Raw genomic sequence first — 6,284 nt, forward strand, 5'->3', positions numbered from 1 at the left:
CACATTATTATTGTATGTTATGTTAACTTAGGTTGCATATTTAAAGAATGCTCAAACGTTCCTCTGGTTGGCTCTCGAATGCATTCCTGTGAATAACTCGGGCCAATCCAGAGAGAGGGTTGTCCTTGAGCAGATTATGTAAATAATGGGAGTGTTTCTCTCATTCCTCTGTCTGTTGGACTGTTTTATTTCTCCTTGTTTTGAACAGTATGAGCTCGCTATCACAAGTCAACTTCCTTGATTTATGTGAATTTTTAAAATATTACTTCTTTTTTTTTGCAGTCTCAAACACAAGCATGTATTCAGTATTGAAGAGAGCGGTTTCAAGAGCTACATGCTTGGATAACTTATTATCTGCTCATGTCTTATGTTTGAAAGCTAAGTCGTTGGTGGGGGGCTTTTGTGTGTAGAAAAACGGACAACTTGTCTCTCCAAAATGCAGTCATTCCTGTGAGCAAACAGATGCCTTGATGTACGGGAGGTACAACTTTTATCAATGCAACAGTTGGGACAAGGGTGTACAGGTCATGTACCCAGGAAGTGCTTTTATCAGTTTAACACTCCTGCTTACTTTTCTCTAAATACTACTTCATTGCCTTTCCCTTCATTCATTCCAACCCAAACATTATTCTGTAAGATTATATAAATAACTAAAGTGCATTTATCTTTGCTGGAGCGGGTTCTGTCAGTCAAACCTGGGTGTTGATTTTGATGTCTCCCCATTCAGAACCATGGAGAAGCAGAATTTTTGTCTTCGTCCAGTGTCACACCAGATAAATGCTTGTCCATTCAGATGGCCCTGAGGCCAAGGAGTATATTCAGTGCAGAACAATGTTCAGACTGCTCCAGATAGAAATGTATTGTATAGATCACACTTGTTTCAAATCGAAAGTGATGTCTGCTCTATATGTATGATTTTTGCCTTCAAAGTTCTGAACATTGTGCCTTCCTGAAAGAGACATGGTTTTAGACGGAATTGGTTCACACCAAGCAAAGCATTTATTCCAGTAAATTAACTATGGTTGATATGGAGTGCCTTGACCTTGATACTAAAGACATTTAGAATGTACAGGGGAAGAAATATTGTCTACTTTACATTGTATCAAAACACTAACACTTAAGAAGCGTTCTAATTCTGTTTCACTTTTCATTCACGTGGTACAGAGACTGACCTTTTATCATGTCGAGACTAAATGCATGACTCATTCAATAAATCGGAAATTGTTTAGTTTTTAACTTTTCTTGGTTTTTAACATTTTGATAAATATGACATATATAGACATTCATTCAGACTAGTAGTTTGTGTTGCAGTAGATTTATACAGTTTCCCATAAAGGATAGACTAGCCTCGACTATTGTTAGTTCAGCAGTTTAATATGGAATGACGCTCAACGTGCTATGGTAGGCTATTGAAATCAACTGGCGATTTTAAATAAATATTATGAATACTAATAATTTGCAGCGCTGATGCCACTATGGCTGTGTTGAGACGGGCAGCCCAATTCTAGTATTTTCACTAGTTGGTCTTTTGACTGATCAGCTCTGATGTGATTGGTCAAAAGACCAATTAGTGAAAAAATATCAGAATTGGGCTGCCTGTGTGAATGCAGCCAATAACTTCTAATGCTAGGGTTATAGCTACTTTGTCTGGGCATGGACTCTACAAGGTGTCGAAAGCGTTCCACAGGGATGCTGGCCCATGTTGACTCCAATGCGTCCCACAGTTGTCTCAAGTTGGCTGGATGTCCTTGGGCCATTCTTGATACACACGGGAAACAGTTGAGGGTGAACAACCCAGCAGCGTTGCAGTCCTTGACACACTCAAACCGCATGTGCCTGGCACCTACTACTAGGGGTGTAACGATTCGTTTTAACAACGATTCGATTTGTATCACGATTCGTGGTTGTCGATACGATTCAAGGACGATATTGGTTCATTTAGAACGATACGATCCGAAACGATTCAGTGACTTGAAATCGATTCAGTAACCTTTTAGCCAAAAATTCAACCAGTGTGACTGAAATAAATACCTGGATACTGGACAGTGCAGGTGAAGTTTCCTAGATTCCTGTTTCTTGTAAGGACCGCAATGGTGGCTTGATAATTTCTCGCTCGTCGGCTTCTCCTCTGTCATCCACCATGCTATGCTTTGTTGTCTTGGCGCCTTTGCGCTGCTGCTGGCGCGATGACGTCACGGATAGGCAGAGTGAATCGAGTAATGTTTAAAGCCTTTATCATTAAAAGTGCTAAGAAAAAACATCCATATAAAGTCTGACGTGCTTAAATCCAATGGGTTATTTCCTAGTATCGATACAATCGATTTATTACATTTAAAACGATGTTAGATCAATATATGTTGTCCAAAAGGCCAACTCGCCGAGCACAGATCGATGTAGTTGGATCATAGGAATATAAATCGATACATCGATGTAGTAGATGGATCGTTACACCCCTAGTAAAAACACTCCAGTGCGCAAAACAGGGGCACTGGAAAATACAAGGCACACAGGGAATATTCCCGGCGATACAAAATACATGGAGCTCCACCGAGCTTCTCTCTCCTCCACAATAAACAATCACACACAAAGACAAGGGGGCAGAGGGAACACTTATACAGGTACTAATGAGGGGATATGAACCAGGTGTGTGTAATAAACAAGACAAAACAAATGGAATGATGAGATGAGGAGCGGCAGTGGCTAGAAGGCCGGTTACGACAAACGCCGAAGCCTGCCCGAACAAGGAGAGGGGCAGCCTCGGAGGAAGTCGTGACAGATACTGTATATTTTTGAAAGAATACTATATTTCTCTTGACAGAGTAATGCTGAATGTAAAAAATGGCTCAACTTACCCCACTCTCCCCTACACATGATGTAACATTTGTTTACGATTGACAGATAATGTTTGAATGCAAAACACTTTATTTTGTGATGGGGCCCTCAGCTCAGTTTGGGAACCTTAATCCAGGCTGGACAGCAGGAACTCAACCTGTATTTCTAGATTCCGCATCACCTCCCCCGAGAGCCTCTCTGGGCTTTCATAGATTGACTCATTGAGGTTGAAGATGGATTGTAGCCATGCCTTCATCTGGTCCTGTTGACAACAGACACATCATCAACTATTATTGAGAGAGAGAGAGAGAGAGAGAGAGAGAGAGAGAGAGAGAGAGAGAGAGAGAGAGACACACAAATGTACCTTAACGAGGAGGTAGAAGTTCTCAGCAGCCTCTGTCCAGGCTCCTCCAGGAGGGTCAATCCTCATTATGACTTGCAGGAGCAGATAAAGGAAGCTACCAGGCTCCTGGAGAAGGAACAGGGGACATGAGTGAGTGTCTACAGATCTGATATGACAACAGTGTGTATAGCATAGATAAACAACAGGATGTTCCATTCTTAGGGACACTTACAGATATAGGAAGAGATGTCTTTCCTTCTAGAAGGCTTAGTAGAACGAATTCATAAAAAACATCTGCGAAGTTGATGCGGTCGATCTGAAGTCAAACAAATAGGATAATTACATAATCTTCATTGACAAGCACTTTAGAAAGTCTCATTGAGTAGATGTTAGATGAGAAGACGGTGCCTGCAGCTAACGCTCAAGCTTGCATGTAGACCTACTCCTACGAGAGCCATCTCCTGCTCTAGTCGCTCCCTGTTTGCTGGCTCATTAATGAAGTTCACCAGTAGGTCGTAGGCCTGCTGAAACTGCCTCACATCCTCAAAACAAAACAATCATAAAATTCCTTAAAACTTAGATCATAAACTCAAAGATTCAGGTCTGTAATTCAAAGGGCCTCCGATTGTTTGGCTAGTATGACGTTGAAACTTTTCAACTAAACCCTATGAATCACTGTTGCCTAAATGTAACCCACTGTGCAAGAACTGGTTGAATCAATGTTGTATCAATAAAAAATGTCAATGTGATGATGTTGAATCAAAGTGGGAAACTGATTGGATTTGAAAGAAGTCATCAACGTAAGGGAATTTCGTCTTTTAACCTAAATCCAATTACGTTAATTTTTGGGGGGATTTCACATTGAATTCACATTAGTTGACAACTCAACCAAATGTAAATCAAAACGAGACGTTGAAATGACATCTGTGCCCAGTGGGAACTATATATCTGGTCTGATGAACGTTGCACAATTATGTAATTGGTTACCTGCTGGTTGAGCTTGGATAATCCACTCAACACCATCCTCCCAGCATGGGTGAGGTAATTGAGGGAGGTACTGTCTGAGGATGTCAGAGCCTGTGAGAACAAGACAGTACATTTACAAATAGTCCAGAAATGTTCATGAAGTGAAATACAAAAGGTGCTAAATTCACATTTTCTCACCTCCATAGCACGTCTGATAGCGGCCAGCCTCAGAGAGAAGTTGGTTGTCCCTTGGTTTTCAAAGTAACGCCTGTAAATAGAAATGTTCAATAACAAATGTTCAACCTAAGAAGCTAAAACATCAGTGCCATGAAATTAAGAAATAATTTTATGTTAGCCTATATTATAACTGCAGGATTCAGAAAGACCATACCAATGTAGGATCTTAATTTGATCACTCTTTTGTTGCTGAGAATTTTCCTGCACGGCAGGAAATGCAAACTTGTAGCGTATTTGGAATTTTCAAGTTTGTAATTTCCACTTTGAAATTTTAGACTCGATTTGCCCTAACGAAAAATGTATCCTGTTGCTGCAGGATTATTTTCCTGCTGTAGCAAACTGTCTCAAATTAAGATCCTACATCTGTATAACTACAATATTGGGCAGATTATTTCAAAGCAAAGGTTTTTACTATAGATGAACACATGAAAGCGAACCCACCGCAACTGGGGCACATCTGCAGCATTATTTTGCTCCTCCACAAACTCCTCCTCAAACTCCTAAAACAGACATCACATTAACTTAAACTCTACTAAACTGCATTTCACCTGCAACATCAACTGAAGCAGACAAAACATTCAGTGACATCATAACAATACTTTCATCTTGACCTAACAACTTGACCCTTGACAGACAACACAAACCTATCGATACCAAAACAATGACACACACCTGTACACACAAGTACAAATGAAATAAGAATTATTGACTGTAGAAAGAGTTTTACCTGAGGAGTGCTGTCAGGGGTCTGGTCCTGGTCCTGGGTGGAGTGGTAAGGTGGAGGGGGACTGGGAGGGGAATCGGAAGGGAAAGGGGGAGGCGGAGAATTCTGGGGGAACTGGTGAGAGGAGCCAGAGGACGGCTCATGAGGGGTGGTGATGATGTCAGAGGTGGAGAACTGATATGCCATCATCTCATCCCCCCTCTCCTGGTACCCCTCCACTGTGGTGGAGATATCCACCTGCTGTTTAACACACAACATGTGACACTGTCAGCCCAACACTGAAAACCACCATATTGAAAACCCCTCAACCAAACACTGAAATAAATCATAACACAGAGAAACAACGGGGTGTACCTGGGCATCCTCATAATAGGTGAACTCAGACCTCCTCTTGACAAGGCCGGACATGAGTCCATGGATCCTTCTACCAAGGAACTAAAAATGAGGCAAGAGATTAGAACGTGTAATTTCATTTTCTGTCAACATGTATTTATTCAAATAGGTAAATGGACATTTGCCACTTTACATTTTTTCTGTGAAAAATTGCCTGACTGTACCTTAATACCAATCAGCTTCTTGTTGGTGAGGACCACCTGGACGAGACCCTTTAAAAGAGACAGAGAAACATTACATTTCATCCAGGAAATATAAGTAGACCTATAGCATGTGCGTCATTTGACACAAATCAGGTGCATTTGAGACGAAAGACCAGTTGAGAATCTCTCACCCATGGGTCCAGGATTTTTTCCTGGATGACTCTGCTCCACCACAGCTGCTTCTCCACTCCCCTCACAATGCACAGGTGATGCATGTCCTCTTCATTTTGCTATAAAGAAAAAACTCCTTCAGTCTCCAGACCTCTCTCTATATGTTAGCTGTAGATGTCTATAACATTTGGCAGGCGATTTCAGTTCTGAGTATAATCCCTGGCAGTGATATAGAGCCCACATGATGTTCGTACGACAAGTTTCCCCTAGGTTTCAATTAGGGACAGACATACAAAAGAAAACCCAGAGACAATTGGGAGTTCAAATACACAGGTGTGTTCATAAATGTTAAGAATATGTCTGAAGTACCTGCACTCGTCCATAATGGATATTCCAGTAATGGAAATGAAACGAACCCCAGTTCCCAACCAGCTGCAACTTCTCATAGGGAAAACCAGAGTCTTCCCTATTTGGC

At 41.3% G+C, this 6,284-nt stretch overlaps 1 long non-coding RNA gene across 1 annotated transcript; it reads right to left on the reverse strand.

Annotated features, from left to right (window-relative positions):
* Positions 1 to 2,982: 2,982 nt before the first annotated feature.
* On the reverse strand, positions 2,983 to 3,785 carry LOC311132327. The gene is made up of 3 exons (XR_014613512.1): positions 3,408 to 3,785; positions 3,197 to 3,301; positions 2,983 to 3,094 (listed from the first exon to the last, which is right to left on the reverse strand). It is a non-coding gene; the product is annotated as an uncharacterized lncRNA (long non-coding RNA).
* Between the last annotated feature and the right edge of the window lie 2,499 nt (positions 3,786 to 6,284).

This window comes from Coregonus lavaretus (assembly GCF_964263955.1).
Source record: "Coregonus lavaretus genome assembly, chromosome: 7".
In the NCBI taxonomy this organism is placed as follows: Eukaryota; Metazoa; Chordata; class Actinopteri; order Salmoniformes; family Salmonidae; genus Coregonus; species Coregonus lavaretus.